Source organism: Lissotriton vulgaris, chromosome 4_1, assembly GCF_964263255.1.
Source record: "Lissotriton vulgaris chromosome 4_1, aLisVul1.2, whole genome shotgun sequence".
In the NCBI taxonomy this organism is placed as follows: domain Eukaryota; kingdom Metazoa; phylum Chordata; class Amphibia; order Caudata; family Salamandridae; genus Lissotriton; species Lissotriton vulgaris.
Window position 1 is genome coordinate 319,831,578 of NC_141691.1, and position 23,792 is coordinate 319,855,369.

General features: G+C 47.1%; 1 protein-coding gene across 16 annotated transcripts in view; it reads left to right on the forward strand.

Annotated features, from left to right (window-relative positions):
* The window catches only part of MAP7D3 (MAP7 domain containing 3), a 1,137,171-nt gene that overhangs the window by 830,497 nt on the left and 282,882 nt on the right, over positions 1-23,792 (forward strand). The window lies entirely within an intron of this gene.

Here is a 23,792-nt window from a genome sequence, read left to right on the forward strand (position 1 = left end):
CGGCTTCCTCCGGAAGAAGAAGTTCAAGATGCTGACTCTGGCTCAGGTCTTAGATGCCCTGGACCCAGGAGACTGGATGGTAGCGTTGGACTTGCAGGACACTTATTTCCACATCCCCGTCCTGCCGGCCCACCGGCGCTACCTGCGGTTCACGGTGGGCCACGAGCACTTTCAGTTTACTGTGCTCCCCTTCGGCCTTACCAGCGCCCCACGGGTGTTCACGAAAGTGATGGCGGTGGTCGCAGCTCATCTGCGCAGGTTAGGGGTTTCAGTCGTCCGCCACCTCCAGACGATGGCAGACCTCTTACACCAGCTGGGGTTCTCCATCAATGTGCCGAAGTCACACCTGTGACCCTCTCAGAAGCTCCTTTTCATCGGAGCGGTTCTCGACTCGGCGCAGTTTCGGGTTTACCCACCCGAACAGCGGGTTCAGGATATACAGGCTCTCATTCCAATCTTTCAGCCTTTATCCTGAGTCTCGGGCAGGTTGACGCTGCTGCTTCTGGGGCTTATGGCTTCCTGCATCCTTCTGGTGCATCACGCCCGTTGGCAGATGCGGGCTCTGCAGTGGGACCTGAAGTTTCAGTGGGCCCAGCATCAGGGCAACCTGTCCGACCATGTCCTGATCTCGGAGGGCACTGCGAGACAGTTGCAGTGGTGGCACACGGACCGCGATTGGGTCAGTCCCCAACCGGAGCACGTAGTTGTGACGGACGCGTCCCTCCAGGGCTGGGGAGGGCCACATAGGAGAGGCGGAGATCAGAGGCCTCTGGTCTCCGGCGGAGTCCCGGCTCCATATCAACCTTTTGGAGCTGCTGGCGATTCGTCTAGCACTGAAGGCATTCCTCCCCTCTGTCCGAGGGAGTGTAGTGCAGGTCTTCACGGACAACACCACCGCCATGTGGTACTGCAACAAACAGGGCGGGGTGGGGTCGTGGACCCTATGCCTGGAGGCTCTGCGCCTCTGGCAATGGCTGGAACTTCAGGGCATGACCCTGGTGGTTCAACACCTGGCAGTTTCTCTGAACGCCAGGGCGGACGAACTCAGCCGCCGGTGCATGATGGATCACGAATGGCGTCTGAACTCGGACGTGGCGCAAGGTCTCTTTCTGCAGTGGGGAGAGCCTTGGTTAGATCTATTCGCCACCGAAGAGAATGCGCAATGTCATCCGTTCTGCGCGTTGGAATTTCCAAGGCGGCACTCGCTCGGAGACGCTTTTCGTCGCGAGTGGAGTTGCGGTCTGTTGTACGCCTTTCCGCCTATACCACTTCTGCCCAGAGTGCTGAAGAAGATCAGGCGCGACCGGGCACAAGTCATCCTTGTGGCTCCGGACTGGGAACGAAGATACTGGGATCCCGAGCTACTCAGTATGTCAGTCGATCCCCGGTTCGTCTGCCTCTTCAGGAGGACCTTCTGTCGCAGCAGCAGGGGACGGTCCTCCACCCGAACCTGTCCAGTCTCCACCTCCATGCTTGGAGATTGAGCGGCGACAGTTGAGGCCATTTGACTTACCTCCTGAAGTCTGTAACATCATTCTGGCAGCCAGGCGTCCCTCCACAAAGTCGGTATACGCCTGCAGGTGGAACAGATTTGTGGCATGGTGCACAGCAAAGGCTGTGGATTCTCTCTCTGCCCCTCTTTCTGAGGTTTTCTCTTTCTTCTTTCTCTTGCCCAGCAGGGCTCTGCTCTGGGCACTATCAAGGGCTACCTTTCTGCTCTTTCAGCCTTTTTGAGGCTGCCTGATCAACCTTCTTTGTTCAAGTCCCCTATTGTTAACCGATTCTTGAAAGGCATCACGCATACGTTCCCTCCTGTGCCCTTTGTGTTGCCTCAGTGGGACTTGAACTTGCTTTTCTGATGTGCGCTCCCTTTGAGCCACTTCACAGCAGTCCTCTTCGCCTTCTTACTTTGAAGACTGCCTTCCTGGTAGCCATCAGCTCCGCCAGGAGAGTGAGTGAGCTCCAGGCTCTATCCTGTAAACCTCCTTTCCTTTCGGTCCATCCGGACAAGGTTGTGTTGCGGACAAGGCCCTCTTTCCTGCCCAAGGTAGTCACAGCCTTCCACATTGGGCAGTCGATCACCTTGCCCACCTTCTTTCCGCCTCCGCATCCCTCGAGAGAGGAAGAGAGGCTCCACCGTCTGGACCCAAAACGTGCGCTCTCGTTTTATCTGGATCGCACACGCCAGTTCCGGGTGGATGACCAACTCTTTGTTGGTTACGTGGGCGCTAAGAAGGGGAAAGCAGTGCACAAGCGGACCATCTCGTGGTGGATCATCTTGTGTATTCAGGCGTGTTACTCCTTGGCTAAAAAGGAACCCCCTGTTGGGCTGAGGGCTCATTCCACTCGGGCCACAGCGACTACAACTGCCTTGGGCCGAGGAGTGCCCTTGCAGGACATTTGCCAGGCAGCTACGTGGGCCTCGCTGCACACGTTTGCTAGACATTATTGCCTGGACAGCCAAGTCCGAGGGATGGCTTCTTTGGCCGTTCCGTCCTCCAGGCCTTTCTGGTGTGATTATTGGTTTCGCAAACCCACCACCGGGGTTGGTATTGCTGGGGTATCTATTCTAAGGTAAGGAATCTATCACTAACGTGTCTCTTTCAGATGCACAAGTTACTACTTGTGTAACGGTATATCTGTAAGAGACATTAGTTAGTGATAGATTCCTTACCGACCCACCCATCCTCCCCTTTCTGCGAACCGATATCTAGGGTTAAGGTCATCCCCTTTCAGGGACCTAGTTTCAAGGCACCAGTGTTGCTTTTTAGCATAGCTCTGCGTTTCTGGCACGGAAAAGCTGTGTCTTCGAACTGACGTCAGTACGCGGAGGCTGCGTCTAAGTACTCCGACGACGTCATCACTGCGCCGACGACGGACGCGGAGCCACAGACGACGCCTACCGCCGTGCAAAATTTCCGGATCCAGTCTGACGCCTGGGGATATTCTAAGGTAAGGAATCTATCACTAACTAATGTCTCTTACAGATATATCGTTACACAAGTAGTAACTTGTGCAACTGTATTGGACTGTATTCTATTGTTGAAGACTGCGGAATTGCGCAATGTCCTGTCTCTGCCTTGATTTTGTTCCTTAATAAAGGTTTTTTTTAAATTTAAAAAAAAATAGATGAGCTGTCTTTAGAAAGATTTTATTATGCTAATTTTAATATACTTTATTTAATTTTCGAATTTGTAGGAAAACGCACATTGGTGCCCTTCTGTGGAAGACATTGTTACATTACTTTGCAAACCTTTCTTCCTTGTCAGGTGTGGCTTTTTAACATTTCTTCTTTTCTGGAGAAAAAGGGCAGCCATTGAAAGGCAAAATGATAAAGGCGAGCATTTAATTGCTTTTATCACATTTTATCATTCTTATATTTGCAATGATTTTAGTTAATGTTGTACAGTAAAATTATCCATTCACCATTGGGAAAGGTTAACTACTTGTTTGATCAATTAATTATTGCTGTGATCAAAGCTGGCCTTATTTTGTGCAAGAAGAACATATGTTTATATTTTGGTCTGGTTAAACCACTTATTGGGGTCAGATAACTTGGTTAAATGTCCACTGTTGCAGTATCTTTATATGCTAAAACCAGTTTTACTTAATCCTTTGTTCTGACCTTTTTGTGTCTTTAAAAAAAAAGTTACCAATCATATTTCTCTACATTAAATCCTACTCTTTTAGTAGAAATATCAACAACTAAAATAAACTTCACTTTTATTCCGGTATACAGATATCTGACAGTAGGGTGGTGAGAGCAAGAGGCTTCTTGGGCTAGTAAAAATAAATAAGGTCAAAAATATGTGGACGCGTGAATTGTGTATTTAACTTCTAAAACTTGGGCATCCATATTTGAGAATTTGTTTCTACTTTACACTTCAATCTAGAAAATGTCTTCCAGCTGACTCTAAGTTGTGCTTTTGTGGCTTCAGCTGTGTCTGTAATTGCATTCGCTGAATGCAATGTTGCAGATCTACAAAGGCTTCCCCAGTGTTAACGTTACTTTCTTTTATACTGGGTGCTACAGATGCTAGGATCCAGATCCTGTTATGCTATTTTTCACTTATTTTTTCTAGCCTGAGTATCTCTCTACCTAAAAAATTATAGTGTAAGTGCTGTTTAAACTGCAGGAGGCAGATGTCTTTATAGCAGTGGCATTTTATCTGCATATGTTGTGTACAGGCCAAATGGAACTCCTTCTCCTGTGACAAATGTAAAGGCAACTCTTTAATGTGAGATCATATTCTGCTGACTCAGTACCATCAGTCCAAATCCATACACTCTGCTAAAGATAAATCAACCATGAGAACCTCCAGAGGAAAGAGCCCTCACCAGGAGAAAGCACAGAAAACAACATTTAAAAAAAAGTTCTTCCTCTTCGCCACTTGAACGTTTTAACCAAAGCATGTACACTGTTGCACAACACTTACTGATTCCAGAGGATTTAAGTTTTGTTTTTGGAACATATACTACTGTTGGAAAAACTACTTCTGCTGACCCTTCTCAATTGTAGGCCCTTTTGGAAGCTTTTGATGGATGTATTTCACTCTGTAACACAATCTATAACACATGCCTCGAGCTATGATAGGTGTGTCTCGTAGAGGCGAGTGTCTGTCCACATTCTGAATTCTGTTAAGACTTCATTTGCATTAACTTTAGTGTCATTGTGAAAAAATCTAACATATAAGATCTATAGATAATGTCTGGTCTCCAAAAGAAGATGGCTTTGGTTCTAGCAGACACATCATGTATAGAATTGACACTGCCTTTTCTGCATTTGCTAGCAATTGCCGCTGATAAATTTTGCCAGAGAATAAGCAGTTCTCCCATTCTGAGCCACAATCTCAATGGAGATAACATTTGTTTGTCAAATCTACAGATGTTTGGTCGGCTGATCTGTGGCAGAATGTCTTCTTTCAAATATAGACCAAAGGTAAAGTGAGTATTGACAAATGCCCATCTATGAACTCCCCCTCACGCCAAACCAACACTGTAGACTAGCCTTCCCAGTGCCAATAAAAAAATATTGTGCATATTTTTACATCTGCTACTAGTGCAACTTCTTGTAAATTCTCACCTTTGTTATTGCAGAAATGTCTGTCGCTGGCTCCCAAAATATCAAATCTAGTAATTAAAGCCCGGATGGGAGAGCATACCTCTCATAATCTACCCCCTACACTGGGTCCACATCTAGAAATGGGTACAAGTTTAAATTCTCACCACATCCCTCTTGGATTTGTTTAGAAAATAATTGCAACTTTTCTAAAATGTTGCACTGCTAGCCCAAAATAAATTTGTGCTCCCTGCATTTAAAAAAAAAAAACTTTAAAAAAAAGCATTAAAAAAACACTTTTGTGTCTCTTGTCAAATCTTGGTCATTTTACCCCAGAGTCAGCAATTTCTTTTAGTTTCAGTATGGCGCATGTGGGACTATCACGCTCTACAATCTATATGTATAAAAACGAAAGTATGTCTGCTTGTCCTCTATGCATTACTACACCATTCATCTGATCCGCATGAAACTTTGGGAAGTTGTTGAGTACACTCTCGCGAAGCTTTCTGGCAAAAAAAATAATAATATATATATTTTTTTAATTGTTAAAAGTTGTTGAGTACACTCCCGCCAAGGTTTCTAGCAAAAAAAAAAATGTTAAGTATCGGCCCCCCAGGGCCCTCATAATCTTTCCAATACTGAATGTTTACACTTTCCGGTGCGACTCGCTTTTGCAATGACCATCAACAAAGCACAAGGACAATCGCTGCAAGTGTGTGGACTAGATTTGGAGAATCCGTGCTTCTCACTTGGACAACTGTATGTGGCCAGCTCACGCTTCGGAAAACCTTCTGATTTATTTGTGTACGCACCAGACGGAAAAACAAAAAATACCTTGTATCCACAAGCACTCAAATAAATAAACAGAATTAAAACAACACTTTAAAATGTTTTCCATATTAAAATGAATAAGTTTCAATAAAAATGACACAATGTAAATTGAATGTTATCATAACAAGTTTCCTTAAATTTCCTTTCTTCTGAGATCGCAGTAACGCGCGACGGGTAAGCTAGTATTGTATAACAATAATAGAAAGCATTGGGAAAGCCAGTATGCCTGTCTTATAAATGAAAGTGATTATTTATAGATTGAGGTTTTTGTGTGTGGTTGTATGAACGAGTTAATCCACCTTGTCAGATTGGCACAAAATGTAACATACCGATTGAAAACCAACCCATTCAAGCTTTTGCCAAATTCTAAGCAGATTCATCACACTGTGCCAAAGATATTATCAAATGCATACTTGAATGCCTGTACACTTCTGAAATTACCAATTGTAATCTCAGGATTCTAAGTATCAACCAAATGCCATGCTTATTAGTCAAATTGCGCAAACATTACGAACAAATCATTAAATTGCTTTTAACTCACAAGATGTGCAGAGGTGTTAAGCCTTGTAAATCCATCAGCATTGGCGAGACTATTCAGTTATTATTAATTATTCTAGATGTAGCATTCCCTATGTAGCCCACTTTAGGCAATGTAGTTCATTGGTAACCCAACAAAAGATGTTGCACTTAAGCGAAAGAATGAGAATCGGGTACTGTACAATTTTATATTTACTAAGAGCAATACAATGTTAAATGTGCAGTGTCAGTCAGTCAAAGTTCTTTATTGCGATAACTTAATATCATACAAAGACAATGGCATAAAAACACAGACAACAAATCGCATGAATAAAAACAGTTAAAAACAGTTAGAACATTAAAAAAAAGAACATTTCAGATAAAAATCAATGTACCATGTTACAAATCATTAAGACTTTGTAGTTACGTAGTATTAAAGTGCAATAATACTAAAGTGCATAATAAAGTGCAATATTCCAAGGGATGATCCCCGCATAAATATTCTACTAAGGTGACTACAAGCCCTGACACACTGTGATCTAAAATTCGTTAACCTGAGGTTGCCAACAGCCAGACTAATTAATAAACGAGTCTGCACTCTTAAGTCTGGTATTCCTGCTTCTTATTGCTCTCACCAGGAAATTCGCCACAAAAAACATGGTCCTGGGGGTTTGCAACATTTGTAGGTGAATAAGAGCAGGTCGGACCAGAATAAATCCCGCTTCCTTAAGTATAGGAACGAGAAACAACCTCCGGGCATCATTATAATAGCTGCAGAACATTATAAAGTGCATTGTGCTCTGTTCTGAAAAAAGATCACAAGGACAGGGCGGGGCCTTTTCAGGGGTACTCCACTCAGAATAAAAACCCAAGTTGAAATGAATCAGGTTAAGTCTAAAACGGGTTAAAATGAACCTATGATAAGGATTAGTCACCACATTGAGGTAGTTGTCAGGACCACTAGGTATAGCCAGCAGGAGGCTGGCCCTAACACAGGGTTTCTTTAGCTCGACTTCCTCCCTCTCCAAGGAAAGAAGCTCCTTCATAGCAGCCTTAGTGAGGACAACGTCATTGGATGTTATGGAGTCAGTGGCTGTGTATAATTCAGGCCTCCCCAACCTACAAAAACTGTCCTTAATGTACTTTAACCATCCAATCCTGTGTGCATTGTCTAGGGTCAAACAGTCCCTTATTATGGAATGGTTTAGGGGAATTTCAGGATTGAGCCACAACTTGAGCCATGCGATTAATGGAGCTATTCTAACCAAATCGCTAATGAAGCCTTCTCCTAACTCCTGGTGGACAGTATAAGATGGGGTTGACTGCGGGACGCCCAAAACTGATCTAAAAAATCTGTTTTCCGCGGTCTGGATGGGATCAACTCTTTTATACCCCCAAAGGGAGCTCCCGTATGAAGCTACAGAGATACATTTAGCTTTGTATATTTTGCTAATAGCTTCAAAAGGCCTGCCCCCTAGTCTTTTTGAAAAGCCATGAAGGGCAGCGGAAGTTCTGGCCAGTGTAGCTACTCTACTTTTTACATGAGGGCCCCAGCTACCTTTCTCGTCAAAGGTGATCCCCAGGTAGGGGAAAGTAGTGACCCGAACAAGTTTTTCCCTTCCACAGAAAAAAGTTTTATGGAGGGATTTCCTTGAAGCCCGACCCATAAGCATGACCTGGGATTTTTTTGCATTAATTTTCAGGTCTAAAGAACCCATGAAGGATTCGAAAGCATCCAACAGCCGTTGTAGCCCCACTCCTGTTCGAGCCAGTAGCACCGCGTCATCCGCGTACAGGAGAACTGGTATACCCTGTTGTATGTGCAGTGTTTTCACAGCTATTGTGAGGGGAACATGCCATGCTCTCAGAGCAAATGAGAACTGCTGATTACTCAAACTGACACAGGGTGGTCTGAAATCTAGACAAACATAAAATAGTCATTTAAGCGTAACCTTGAAGGTAGTTTATGCTATTGAAAGTGTGAGGAAATGGAGTGTTTTATATGATGTGTTTGTGTGACCTCACGCTGTAATACACTTACGGACCACTTTAGGATCAGTGGGTTTCATTTGTGAAACCCTTAGCTGTGGCTCTTAGCAGTCAGGCTTACACATAGGAACTAGTGTTAAGCATTTAAACAGCACCAAAACAGGCGAAGAAGAAATACAAGAGATGCACAAGAAATTCAACACTAATTTACAAAAAGTAGATGGTATTTTTGTTTTTTTAGACACTAAAACTAAAAAGATCCACCAGAGTATTCCGTAGACGCAGCATTTACATGGTACAGTACATGTGTTCTTTTTACTTAATCACTAACACACATTGGCAAATTCAACAATGCAGTTACTTTTAGTTCTCTCTCTGGAGAATCTCCATCGAAACCATAAGCACTGAATAATCCCACCAATGTGCAGCAATCCCAAAGTATCTTTCAAAGTCACATCTACTTTGCCTTACTGTGGAAATGCCATACAACATATGTGACAGATATGTTACATTTTACAGCCTTACAACCGGGATATATTGCCAATCCTATTGAATTGCTTAAACAATTTGGAAGGAAAAAAGGCTCGTACTCGTAAAAGTTATTTAAGTAAATTGAAAAAGTGACCTTTACAAAATGACCTCCACAAACTTTTTATTTTAAAGTAAGATTAGGAGTAATACATAGCAACGTGGCTTGCATAGGCTGCAGCACTGAAACTATGCTAAAAAGGACATCACACTTTTAAGAGCCTTTTGACCTCCAATGTCCCATCGTGCCCTGTAGGTGGCAACGTACTCAGTTCTATTTTTTCTGGCTCCTGCTGACTGGATCCTGTAGCAGAGCTCTGCTTTCTTTTGAGGTTTTTTCCTCAACAATTTTCAGCTCCAGCTTTTTTTTGTAAAACATATTTTTATTGTTGTTTTACAAGAAAAAAGAAAAACAGCATACATCAGTGTTATCAGGCCACCCCTCGCGGTGGGGGGGGGGGTGGGGGGGAGGGGGGGGCGTGGATTGTAGCGCAACAGAGAGCAGGTGAAAACACATAGTGGTCAAGATACACCCATCTCCAATAACATTGGATGGCGTAGTAAGGGTTACAGTTTGTTCCAGGAACGGAGTGTGGGTGGGGATCTTAGTCACAGAAGATGATAGTTAGCATTTCATCAAATGTCCCCTCCTACTTTGGTGGAGAAAAGCGTACTTAGTCTCTCATCCGTAGGTGGCCATTTAGATAACGAGCTTTGCTGCCATTGGAATCCCCAACCGGGGGATCTCGGAAACAAAAAAAAAAAGTTAAGAAAGCCCCTCCCCTCTCCCTCCCTCCTCCCCTTCCATGGTGGCGCTGGTGTTCAGGCAGCGACTCTAGCTAAAGGCAAGTAAATCACGTTAAAGTTGAAAAAGGTGAAGGGCTTTAAGGGATTGAGGGCATACAGCAGATGGCAGACCTCGTGAGAGGAAGGTGACACGGGCCCCACCTGAATTCAAAGTTTTTAAAATCGTCCCGAAATACCTCTGACATCCTTTCTAGACTGAGAACTTTCCAGAGTCTGGAGTGCCAGTGAGAGATCGCTGGCGCTTTCTTCCGTTTCCAGGCATCTGCTAAAGTCACCTTTGCTGCCCCTAAGCATAGCCACATCATTTTCTTGTCTGCTCGCGATTAGTGCTCAAGTGCAAGATCTCAAAGCTAAAATGACTCCTGCCATGATGGTCGGAACAGGGTATCCAAGCATGTCCTTTATATGCGCAAGGATTTCCTCCCAGAAGGGGCGGATAGTTGGGCAGTCCCACCAAATATGTTGAAAATCTCCTAGTAACCCACATCCCCTCCAGCATCTGTCAGAAGTATTGGGGAAAATTTGCTTCAGCCTAGAGGGATGGAGATACCAATCCATCATAGTCTTAAGATGGGCCTCCCGTAGGTCAGAGGAATGATTGAAACGTGAGATGTCTGTCCAGAGGTGTTCCCACTCGACATCTGCGATACCCTGTTGCAGGATCTCTTTTCACATTAACATGTATCGGGGTCTTGGAGAAAGGGTAATGGTGAGGAGAAATTTATAGAGAAATGAGATTGTCCCTTTCATAGTTGTGGCCTTAGTAAGGAAGGCTTCAAACTTTGTAAGGGGGCGAGTAGCCGCCTCCCGTACTTGCGGGAGAAGGACCCAATGCATCAGTTGAGTATAATGGAAGCATCACCTATACCATAGTCTCGCTGGCAGTCGTCAAATGTGAGTGGGTCAAAGTTATGAAAAAGGTGAGTCAAAGCCAGACACTGTCCCTCCCTCCAAGCGTCGAAAGGACCCTCTAGGTTGCCCGGTGGGAATGCTGGATTAAAATGTAGTGGAGTAAATGGTGATGGGAAAGAGGTCCATCTATCATCTCCCATACCGTGTCCCAAACTTTCAGCATGGTACGTGTGGGTGTAGCAATGTAGGCGTTCTTTGGTCTATCTTTTTTAGGGCGCCGGGCTAAATCCCAGGTAGTCCTGCCAGTCACACTACGGTCCATATGTAGCCAGTGCTTATCAGAGTCTCTCTTTGACCACTCAACTAGAACTCTTAACTGTGCTGCTTTATAGTATAGGTGGATATCCGGGAGGCCCACTCTGCCCTCCATGCGAGAGCGCCGCAACAGGGAGAAGGAGAAACGAGCACGACCCCCTTGCCAGATGAAATGTAAAATCATAGTTTTAACTCGGCGGAAGAAGTCCCTCTCTTATTCTATAGGCAGAGCCTGGAAGGGATAGAGAAGCTTAGGAAGTGTCATCTTCACGGCGTGCATCCGTCCTAGCCATGATAAGAAGTGAGGCTTCCATTTTATGAGTTCCCCTTGAATTCGAGTGAGCATGGGAGGGAAGTTGGCCGCATAAAGCCTTTCTATAGTTGGGGTCAGCTGAATCCCCAGGTATTGTATGGAGGAGGAAGCCCATGTGAGTGTAGTAAGGGGCTGCAGCCTACGGACCTCTGCCAGCGGTTACGTGAGGTTAAGGATATAGGATTTACTAAAAATGTATTTTAAAGCCTGCGACCAATTCGAACTGTTCTAGTTCCGTCTGTAGGGCTGGCAGGGAAACGGCCGGTTCAGTCAGAGACAACAAGACGTCGTCAGCGAATAAGGAAATGTTGTGTTGTTCCCCAGTGAATGGTATCCTGTGTATAATAGGGTTCGTTCTGATAGCCAGTGCCATGGGTTCAATACTGAGGGCAAAATGAAGGGGTGAAAGGGGGCACCACTGTCTGGTGCCTCTAGAGTGAAAGGAGGAGGATGAGTGTACCCCGTTGATCACCACTCTGGAGCGAGGCTGTCGATAGTTAGCTTAGATCATGGTAAGACATTTCGGAGAAGCTGAATGCTGTGAGGGTCCAGAACAGGAATGACCAGTCCACCCGGTCAAAGGCTTTCTCCGCGCCTAAGCCTACCAAAACGGCGGGTATCTGGCGCCTATTGGCCTTTTCAATGAGGTGAATAAGTCTACAGGTGTTATCGTGGGTCTGGCGACCCTTAATGAACTGGTCAGGGTGAATGAGGTCAGGCATAAGATCGTTCAGCCATTTGGCAATAATGGAAGAATACGATTTAACGTCCAGGTTTAGGAGCGCAATGGGGCAGTAGGAGGCACAGTGTTAGGGGTCCTTTCCAGGCTTCGGAATCACTGAGATCACAGCCTAAGTCATGGATGCCGGAGGCTCACCAGTTTGTCATTTTATTATAGAGCCGCGTGAGGTAAGGGCAAATGTCAGGTGCAAAGGTTTTGGAGGAAAGAGCGGTGTACCCATTAGGGCCTGGGCTTTGTGAGGTTTAAGAGCTTTAATAGCAAGAGCGACCCTTTCATGAGTGATGGGCGCAAAGAGCAACTCATTCCATTCATTGGAGACCTGAGGTAGGGGCAAGGTTCTCAGATATTCCTGTTGCACATCTGGGACCAAAGAATCTCTAGAGTACAGAGACTCATAAAACAAGCCAAATATTGCGGCTTTATCTTCATCTCTGTGCGTAACCACCCGGCTAAGTTCTGTATCCCATTTATATATTCTCTCTCCCGTTTATCTCGTAGTTGCCTAGCTAGGTGTTTGCCGATTTTGTTACCCTGGGAGTAAGATAAGTGACGGAGTTTAAGGAGAGTGAATTCTGCTCTGTTGTTGTAGATAGCCCGAAGCTTGCAGCGGAGTGCTGTCAAATTGCGAAGGGTTTGCCGAGTGGGATTCAATTTGTGTGCGCTCTCGACAGTGGTCAATTCCTGTTCTAGCTCCTTCCTTTCTTTAGTGCGCTGTGTGTTCAGCGCCGAATTAGGGGCAAAGCATTTCCCCCGGAAGACCACCTTAAATGCGTCCCAGGTGGTAAACTCCGACGTTTCCTCCGGATGGTTAACAGCGAAGTATTCCGCAATGGTTTCCCTAAATTTCACGCAAGCGTCTTTATCTCGTGTCAGCGAAACCGGAAAGTACCATCTGGGAGTAGACGGGGTATCCGCATGCCAGGACAAGCATATGAAGAACAAACTATGATCGGATACCGAGAGAGGTAATATCTTGGCGTCTTGGAGTGTTCCTAGTAAAGATTGACTAATAAAGATATAGTCCAGCCTGGAATACGAACGGTGAACATGAGAATAAAAAATATAGTCTCGGGTATGAGGGTAGAGAGCCCGCCAAGTATCTGACAGGCCCAAGTCTTGCATACGCTGTTGGATATCGGTGGAAAAAGAGGCCCATTCTGAGCGCCGGGAGTGTGTACTGTCCATGTTCCTTTGCCAAGTAAAGTTGAAATCGCCCATTAGGATTATCTGCCCCTCCACAAAATCTAATCGTTTCCCCAGTAATGTGTGCAAAAATGGCGTCTGTCCAGAGTTGGGAGCGTACACCACTACGAAAGTACAAGCCCTTCACCGCAACCGTCCCTTTACCATAAGCCATTGGCCGTCCTTGTCGCTAAGAATGTCAAAGGGTTGAAATAGCAAGGCAGAGCAAAACAACAATGCCACTCCCCTGTGCTTTGTAACAGCGGAGGACCTGTAAATTAATGGGTAGTGTTTGTGCCGCAGTCGAGTATCCTCAGCTTTAGCTAAATGTGTCTCTTGTACTGCCACCACATCCAAATGGTGATCTATAATATACTTCCAAACCTTTTGGCGCTTTTGCGGTGAGTTAAGACCTTTGACGCTCCATGTTCCAAATGTGAGTGCCATACTGCTAGTGGTGGGGAAGCTTACTCTTTAACAGCCCCAAATCCCAGCTGTATGTCGTCTGCCCTACCGGACCCACTGGAAGTTTGCCATGCCCAATCACCACAGCTCTCTTGCTAAGATGCCCAAAAGCCTAGTGTAACAATCGGTTAAAAAGCCGTCACCATGTGCTCTCACCCCAAAACCCCCAAAAAAGGAAAGACAAACATAGAGAAACCTGCGGATGCAGAAGATACAAACACTGTTCCGCCGAGGCTATGAACCCCAAACAGGCACCAGGGGGGATGGCGGGACCGAGGGCCCCGTCCACACCCACCCAGGCCGCAACCTCAAGAGCAATAACACAACAAAAATGCGACTGAGAAACATTATCAAGTACAAAATCCCCCAAAGAAATACAGGCCGCATTCAGAGGGGAGTAAGATATAGTGCTAGACCTAATGCAAGAGAGAGGCCTCCCAACCTCGTATTGTACCAGCATGCAACCTAAGGCAAGCGTAACCATAAGGCCAAGGCACAGTTCTTACATATAGCGGGGGCAGACCATTTCCACCCCGCTCTCCTCCCAGTCGACAGGTCCTCCACAGTGATGTCCCAGAAATGACTCTGCGCCAGCGGCCCCAAATAGCAGATGGTAGTCAAATCTGTCCATCAGTCAGGCTGACTGTCTAGAACCTCAGGAGCGGGCCCCAGGCACTCCACGGCGGCCCCCACGAGCACCCAATGTCCACCCAGAGGACGAGGACGGCCCGCGAGAGTGTTCTCCATTTTTATCTTGATCAGTGCCGGAGACATCAGTTGGGAGGCCCAAAAGTTCTAATCCTTCTTTCAGATCCGTGATATGGCGGCATTTGTTTTTAAACTCGAAGCTGAGTCCAAATGGAAAGGTCAACCTGTATCTAAGTTGGTCCTCCCGCAGTTTGGTAGTAATGTCTCTAAACAGTTGTCTACGCGCCAGGGTAGCTGGGCCAGATCCTGGAAGATAGAGCATGGGTGATCTTGAAATGAAATGCCGCTCTTTGTCCTGTCAGCCTGCAGCACCTCCTCCTTCACTTTGAAAGAATGAAACTTTGCCAAGATGTCGCGCAGCTTTGTCTTTTCAGCGGTCTGTAGATTGCCCACGCGGTGCACCCTATCTAGTTTGATGTTACATTTCTGTGGGGCTAAGATCTCTGCAAACAAACCCTCTACGAAGGCCGACAAGTCGGGCCCTTCTGCGCCTTCTTCAAGGTCCCTGATGTGTATGTTCTCCCTCCGTGATCTATTTTCAAGGTCCTCCGCCTTGAGCAGAGACTGATGGAACTGATCCCGAAGAAAGCGGACATCTTCACGTAGGTCAGTAGTTATTTTCTCTTGTTCCTGGATGTTAGTCTCTAAATCAAGAACTCTGGTACCGACCGAGTCCACATCATGCTGGAGGGACTACAAGCGGTCTGTTAGATCTGTTCTCAGCTGATCAATAGAGGATTTGATGTCTTGACTCAGGTCAGTGCGAAGCTCCGACTTGAAGTCTCTAAAACATAGCCGTTAGATCCGCTTTTGTAATCGCCATGGCTCAGGCCCCAGAGTCTCCTCGCAGCGTCGGGCGCTTGTCTGGAAGAGCGAAGAAGTCTGTTACTTTACCCGTCTGTTTGCTCGTCTTATTCGGTGGCATATGGAGTAGTCCCAGCCGGCCCCTGACAAGTTAGCAGATATGGCGAAGCTGGAGGTGCCCTAAGCGAGCTAGCAGGGCTCCTTGACAGATAGAGGCCACTGAAACCCCAATGTCCACCAGCGCAGGCTACTGGTACCCTCCCAACTGGATATTCGGTGTTGTAGAGGAATCGTGCCCAGATGATGTTAGTCCCACAGTGAAAGAATACCGCTTGCGGAGAGGCCCCACTGCAAGGCGTTAAAGTCTATAGCATTGCCAGCCTCAGCAAAAGGGAGTTTCAGCAGAGTATAACGTTGAGCGGGCCCAAACTCCCAAGGGCACTATCAAGGGCTACCTCTCTGCCATTTCCGCCTTCTTAAGGCTACCTGATCAGCCCTCTTTGTTCACGTCCCCAGTTGTAAATAGGTTCTTGAAGGGCATCACTCATATGTTCCCTCCTGTTCCTTTCGTGGTGCCTCAGTGGGACTTGAACCTTGTTCTGACTTATCTGATGTGCGCTCCCTTCGAGCCACTACATAACTGTCCTTTTCGTCTTCTTACCCGTAAGACTGCATTCTTGGTTGCCATCACCTCTGCCATGAGAGTGAGTGAGCTCCAGGTCCTTTCTTCACAACTTCCTTTCCTTTCTGTCCATCCAGACAAAGTTGTGTTGTGGACGCGACCCTCTTTCCTGCCAAGGTAGTCACAGCCTTCCACATCGGGCAGTCCATCACCTTGCCCGCCTTCTTTCCGCCTCCGCATCCCTCGAAAGAGGAAGAGAGGCTCCACCGTCTGGACCCAAAATGTGCGCTTTCATACTATCTGGATCGCACACGGGTTCCGGGTGGATGACCAACTCTTTGTTGGTTACGTGGACGCTAAGAAGGGACTGGCGGTGCACAAATGGACCATTTCCCGATGGGTCGTCTTGTGCATCAAGGCTTGTTATTCACTGGCTAAAAAGGAGCCTCCTGTGGGGCTACGTGCCCATTCCACTCGGGCCATGGCGGCTACCACTGCCCTGGGTCGGGGAGTCCCCTTGCAGGACATCTGTCAGGCAGCTACGTGGGCCTCGCTGCACACGTTCGCAAGACACTACTGCCTGGACAGCCAGGCCGTTCCGTTCTTCAGGACTTTCTGGTGTGATTATAGGTTCGCAGACCCACCACCGGGTTTGGTATTGCTGCGGTATCTATTCTAAGGTAAGGAATCAAATACTAACCTGTTTCTTTCAGATGCACAAGTTACTTACCTTTAGTAACAATATATCTGTAAGAAACAGTAGTTAGTATTATATTCCTTACCGCCCCACCCATCCTCCCCTTTCTGCGAACCGATATCCAGGGTTAAGGTCATCCCCTTTCAGGGCCCTAGTTTCATGGCACCAGTGTTCGTTTTTATCATGGCTCTGCGTTTCTGGCGCGGAAAAGCTGTGTATAAGAACTGACGTTAGCACGCGAGGGCGGCGTCTAAGTACTCCGGCGACGTCATTCCGGTGCCGACGACGGACGCGGAGCCCCAGACGACGCCTACCGACGAGCAGGGGTACTGCTACGCAAACATTTCCGGATCCAGACTGATACCTGGGGATATTCTAAGGTAAGGAATCTAATACTAACTACTGTTTCTTACAGATATATTGTTACCGAAGGTAAGTAACTTGTGCATCTGAAAGAAACAGGTTAGTATTAGATTCCTTACCCTAGAATAGATACCCCAGCAATACCAACCCCGGTGGTGGGTCCGAAGGTAAGTAACTTGTGCAATGAGCCACCTCCGCCACAACTCCTTGGGTGCACCAAAAATAAGATGGAGAAAGAGAGTGGCCTCCTCTCTAATACAAGTCAGTCCTAACACCAGGCTTTTTAGGGCGGGCAATTGTCTCCTCCTCGACCCGTTGTCCCTCGCCAGAAGCAGCATGAGCAACCAAGGGGGGATATGTATGGCAACAACAACAGACAGATGGTCAGGGTCCCCATCTCTCCAAAACTTAGACTCTCTCAGGTCACCTTCATTAATCAGTTTTGGACAGTACTGTGCCTGACAGGGGGGCCTGGACCAGTTGCCAATTCAAGGAGGGCTCCACAAACTCATGCACTTAACAAAAAGAGTGCCTTTATCATTGTCTGAATGTTCTCGCATCCGCAGCCTATACATAAAGACAGGTGATGGGGAAGGGGTAAATGGGCAGCAGTCCTACCACTCAGAGGGCAACCTCTATTATGTGAATAGCATTCATTTAGGGCACTCTAGCTTCTGCAAGCAAAGTCAAAGTGATAGCAGTGTGAGGAAGTCACCGCCATATGTGGTTATATGGAGGGCCAAGGCACTCACCAGGAGTTGTGCAGGCCAGAGGCATGATGTTTACTCTGGGGAGGTTAGTGTCTCCTGGAGGTTGGTGCCTCAGATCCCAGTCCTGGTGAATGGAGAGATAGGTTTAGGCATGCAGACCAGTGCCCCGGCACCGTCAAGCGAAGTGCGGTCCGAGGCCTCTCAGCGCCACCTGGCCACAGCTATGAGAACAGAATATTGCAGGCCCGCATCAGATAGCAAGTGGCGCGCACAACAGTGGCCCTCTCTTCGAGCACCGCCACCAACCTCCTCCAGGGCCACCTTCAGCAGTAGACGGGTAGAGCAGGACAGGTCTGTTGCAGGAAGCCAGGTTGCGTGCCGCCAGAGCACGCCAGCGCAGCCATAGTGAAACTTTAAGCAGAAGGAGGCAGGCGGTCCAGCACAGTCGCCCATCTTCCAAGGCCACGGCCAGTGGTGGATGTCCGGCCCCTTAGGCAGTCTCGGGTTGCTGCCGCAAAGTATATGCAGCACTAGTGTTTTCGTCTGCCTTCGGTCACCATTATGGGTGTCGGGGAAGCGGCATGACCCTGTTATAGTACAGCAGCTCTCTGGGCCATCTGACACTTGCCAGCTGAGACGCAGCTTCCCCAAGCGATCGACCGGCCAATCCAGATGTTCGCTGATAGTTTTGAGGACCCAAGTTGCCCGTAATCTGCAAGATTAGTTAGGAAGCTTCAGGAGCGTATGTAGAACGAGTCCTCCATCTTGGTTGCATCGGCCTCGTCCCTATGACTTTATCTGCATTCTTTAAGAATACATCTTCTCCTGCAGAGAGGTCTCTCCATCTTGAGGTTAGAAGAGCTCTGAAGTTTTATCTAAATAGGGCAAAATCTTTAAGAAACTCATAGCATCTCTGTCAACTATGGTCCTATGTAATGTGTGGGTCAGATATGGCACCTACAGCAAAATGTTGCCTTCTAAAAATTTAGGACGAAGCTGACCTCACCCGCATGGATCACCTTTGGCTCACACTTGTGTTAATGCTGGCCAAACATTACATAGCATGGGTGTGGGCAGCTTTAAGACCACTGCAACTTAGTGATTGGAGGAGAAATATGGATTGGTGTATGCAGGCGGAGAGGGCTGTGTACGAAAGTGAAGAGGGTTGTTTTAATTATGCAACCTATGCAGGCTATATTGCTATGTATTACTCCTTATCTTACTTTAAAAAGAATTAAAAAGCGTGTGAGGGTGTTTCAAAAGATCACTTTTTCATTTTCATTAAGTGATTTTTAAGGGTATGAGCCTTTTTCCTTCAACAGTTTTTAAGTAATTCAATAAGATTGGCACTATATTGTTTGTAAGACTGCTAAATTTTACATCTCTGTCACCAAGAAAGCCGCATTCAAAGACCGACTAGATAACAACGCCCACAACAGCAAGGAATTATTCAACATCGTCAAAGAGTTTACCAACCCCTCAGCCAACTCCAACGACATCACCCCCTCTCAAGCCCTCTGCAACTCCCTAGCTTCATTTTTCCACAACAAAATCGCAGACATCCACAACAGTTTCGACAACCGACCCGGAGACCAACCCACCCAACCCTCTGCAGGACCTTCACCCCTTCACATCCTTAATGACTGGAACCCAATCTCCACCGAGGACACCATCCGCCTGATGAACTCCATCCACTCAGGATCCCCCACAGACCCATGCCCTCACCACATCTTCAACAAAGCGGACTCCATCATAGCACCACACCTCCGAGACGTCATCAACTGCTCCTTCAACTCCGCCACCTTCCCGGAAAGCTGGAAACATGCCGAACTCAGCGCCCTTCTGAAAAAACCCACAGCTGACCCCACCGAACTCAAAGACTACCGCCCCATCTCACTCCTTCCATTCCCGGCCAAAGTCATCGAGAAAGCTGTCAACAACCAGCTCGCCGCATTCCTCGAAACCAACAAATCCCTCGACTCCTCACAGTCCGGCTTCCGAGCCAAACACAGCACCGAGACCGCCCTCATCGCAGCCACAGACGACATTCGAACTCTACTGGACAATGGAGACACAGTCGCCCTCATCCTCCTCGACCTCTCCGCAGCCTTCGACACAGTCTGTCATAGCACCCTATTACAGCGCCTCAGAAACATCGGAATCCAAGGAAAAGCACTGGATTGGATCACCTCGTTCCTCACCGGAAGAACCCAAAGAGTCCGCCTCCCACCATTCAAGTCAGAGGCCACTGAAGTCATATGCGGCGTGCCACAAGGATCTTCACTCAGCCCCATCCTCTTCAACATATACATGAGCCCCCTCGCGGTCATCGCACGCCAACACAACCTCAACATTATCTCATACGCTGATGACACTCAACTGATCCTATCACTCACCAAAGACCCGAACACTGCCAAAACCAACCTACATGAAGGAATGAAAGAAGTAGCCGAGTGGATGAAGCACAGCCGACTAAAACTGAACTCAGACAAAACAGAAGTCCTTATCCTAGGTACCTCCCCCTCCGCCTGGGATGACTCTTGGTGGCCAGAGGCCCTTGGAAAAGCACCCGTCCCGACGGACCACGCACGGAACCTGGGCGTCATCCTGGATTCTTCACTCTCCATATACAGACAAGTCAACGCCGTTTCATCATCCTGCTTCAATATTCTTCGCATGCTCAAAAAAACATTTCGCTGGATCCCCACCGAAACTAGAAAAACTGTCACCCACGCTCTGGTCACGAGCCGCCTGGACTACGGAAACACCCTATACGCCGGTACCACCGCAAAACTCCAGAAAAAACTCCAACGCATTCAGAACGCTTCAGCCAGACTCCCGCGTAAAGACCACATCTCTGGTCACCTGAAAAACCTCCACTGGCTCCCCGTCAATAAAAGGATTACTTTCCGCCTCCTAACCCACGCACACAAAGCACTCTACGAACTTGGACCCGAATGCCTTAACACACGACTCTCCTTCTACACCCCCTCCCGCCAGCTACGATCCTCCAACCAAGCCCTTGCTACTGTACCTCGCATCAACAAAACCACCATGGGAGGTAGATCCTTCTCCTACCTGGCAGCTAAAACCTGGAACTCTCTTCCCACGCACCTTCGCCTCACTCAGAACCACCTAACATTCAGAAAGCAACTTAAAACTTGGATATTCGACAAGTAATTCCCCCACCCTTCTTCAAGCGCCTTGAGACCCTCTGGGTATGTAGTGCGCTATATAAATCATTTGACTTGACTTGACTTGACTATGTTTACGGGCCTTTCCAAAGTAAGGCAAAGTAGATGTGACTTTGAAAACACTGCTGCAGGTTCCCCACACATACGCGGGACTATTCAGTGCTCATGATTTCAATGGCAATTCCTCTGAGAGAGATCTAGGATTACAGATAAGAAACCATTCCTTACTTTAGGTGACTAACTCCTTCAGAGAGCCAGTCATAGGGGACCAGCAAGGTCCTTAAGAACATTTACCTCGAAGGAAGAGCAATCTTTAGTAAGTTCTTGGTACAAAGGTTCTTATGAAAGTGGCCCTGATGCAAGGGGCACAGGATGCTGAAGATACTCAAGGATGCTGTGGAGGCAATGTGGTTGTCGGGGGGGGTCTTTCTGACGCTCGCCCTTGGCCCACAAGATTCATGAGGCGGTCCTGGCCACAGGGGTCAGCGTCATCCGAAGTCTTCTCTCTTGGCAGAAATGCAGTCACCACTTATCTACCAGTTGTCCAGGATTGCAGTTACATCGGAATCCTTCCTTGGGCGATAACTCGCCTTCTGGGTGACCAATGGACACTAACAGCTCTCCCAGGCCCAGTGACTTTGAGATCCTGGTCTGTGGTGCTGCACGGCAGCAACTGGTGGCAATGGGTAGAGCTACCAACTTGCCCTAGCAGGCTTCTTAAACTGTTGTGGCCCTCTGCTGCAAATAGTAGGTCAGCCAACTGACCGTTTGGAGTCTCTTGCTTCGGCTGGGCTCCGGGGATAACTTCTCCACGAGCAGGACACAGCAGGCACAGTCCCTTCTCCATGTCTGGCCACCAGGTTTAGCAGGTGCAGTCCAAGATGATGAAGCCTCTCTTCATCAGGTCCTTGGAGTAGCAGGGCAGTCCTCCTTTGGCCCTCTCTGCGTTCCGTCAAGATCTGAGTTCTGGGTGCCAGAGGCACCCTATTTATGCTCAGAAAAAATGCCTCATGGTAGGATGCGGTTGGTAACCACTGGGCTACCAGGTTTCCCCTCTCCTGATGACCACTTCCTGTGAAGTGTGGCATCTACCTATCCAAAGATGCACCATTCTGTCCCTTTCCAACATGGCAGAACCCCTCTCTTGGCATACAGACCTCGCTCACCCAAACCAGAGGCGTGGCTACCAAGGAGGCTGCATGTCCCTGAAATACAGATTTGGCAACTGGTTTCCCCTCGCCTATCTGAGTGCCAGCCTGTCTACCTAAACAATACAGAAGTCCCCTCCAAGTGTTCCCCATTTACTCTTCAAAAGCAGCTTCCCCTTTAAAGTTTGAAGTTCCCCTTTTGGGCCACTGCCTGTGTGCCTTCCTGCAGGGAGAGTTAACACCTCTCCTGCGCTGGCTGCTATTGTCTTTTTTCCTAGGAGTCATTTGCATGTCTCAACAGAACTGCAGGAGGCTGTCTCTGGATTAGACCCGGTGTACAGCCGTGAAAGGGCACAGGGGATTTAGGGCAATAAAGCGTTAAGTTTGTAAAAGTTGTACAGTGCCACAAGTTACATTAATTTCGAGTTGGGGATCAAGACGGACTTAATGTAAGAAGTTCTGTGATACCTTACAGTATCAACATTAGTAGTCCCAGTCCGTAGTTAGCAAGGCTGCTGTGGCAACCTGTAACTCTGCACTCGCCAGTTGGGCTACTCACCTTTTCCACTGTGAAAATGGCCAGTTTTTACTGGTGGAACATGTAAAACACATGTTCCACTTTTGTGATATACAGCACCCTGCCAGTACGCTGGCACTGAGGTCTAGTTAGCAGGCCTCAGTGCTCTCTGAATCGGAAAACCAGCAACATCAGTTCAAAACTTTGGTTGGTGACCATGACAAAATTGGCATTTTCTTATAGAAAGAAAAATAGACAGTAGGAATGGTGCTACTCAAACTTAATTGTTGATCCAGAGATAAAAACATGGCAGTCAAAATACTACAGTCTAGATTAAGAACTACATACAATATAGCTTCTCTTAAGGAAATAAAAGCTGTAATGTTCATGTTATAGGAGAGAAGCTCAAGCATTTAAAGATTTTTTTCAAATAAACTGAGAAGACATGGAGTGGAGAAGTAGCAGTCATATTAGACCTTGCCTACATTCACAGGCAATAAACAGCAATTGTATTCAGTGATCATTAAGTGAGAGTTTTACATAGCCATGAAATATCTATGAAAGCAAGCTCTTTCTCCAGTTGACAATGCATTTGATAACCACTGTGCCGGTGATGACAAATTCATCGTCGCCATTAAGTCTGTTGACAGCCAAATTGCCATCTACAGGACAGCCCTCAGTGAAGACTAACATTAGAGCAACTCTCATTTACACTAAAGACGTCAGCTCAGATATTTTGGTAGAGGTTACTACTCCCACCAAGTCCTCCTAGCGGCTACCTATCAAAATTCTGAACACACAGGAGTCATCCCAGAATGTCTCCATTTGTAAAGGCTACAGTGTTAAATGCTACGAAGATGATGAATCTGATGTGTGTCAAGATCATGATAATGAAGAGGTTTGCCAGGGTGAAGATGTATGTCACTTACATTACCCTGATGGTGTGAACTGGAGGTAAGAACATTCACACTTTGAAGCGATAATGACCAGCATTATGAAGCACCTCAAAACAAAAATTCACCAATACTCTAGGTTCCTACTGACTTTATTAACAATATGCTCTCTGTGATGGCAGATTGATTCAACGTTACTGGTTCTGGCATGACTCCACTCATATCCACAGTCCCAGCCACATTCGCAACCACCTCCATCAGCTCAACATAAGCCCTGTCCTAGTGTTATCCACCAACCTTGGCAAGCCCAGGCCGACACAACAGAAGAAGAGGAGGAGACTTAAGTGAGGTCATTGAAGGTCATGTACATCAGAGTGACAAGTGGGATGGGCCATGTACATCAGAGCGACAAGTGGGATGATTCCGTGGCATCAACTAGGGAGAATTCTATACCACTTCATATGAATGCTTCGCCAGATGATATGCTCCCTTCCGTTCTCTTGTAGGGAGAGTTGACCTTTTGGTGTCTTATACTGC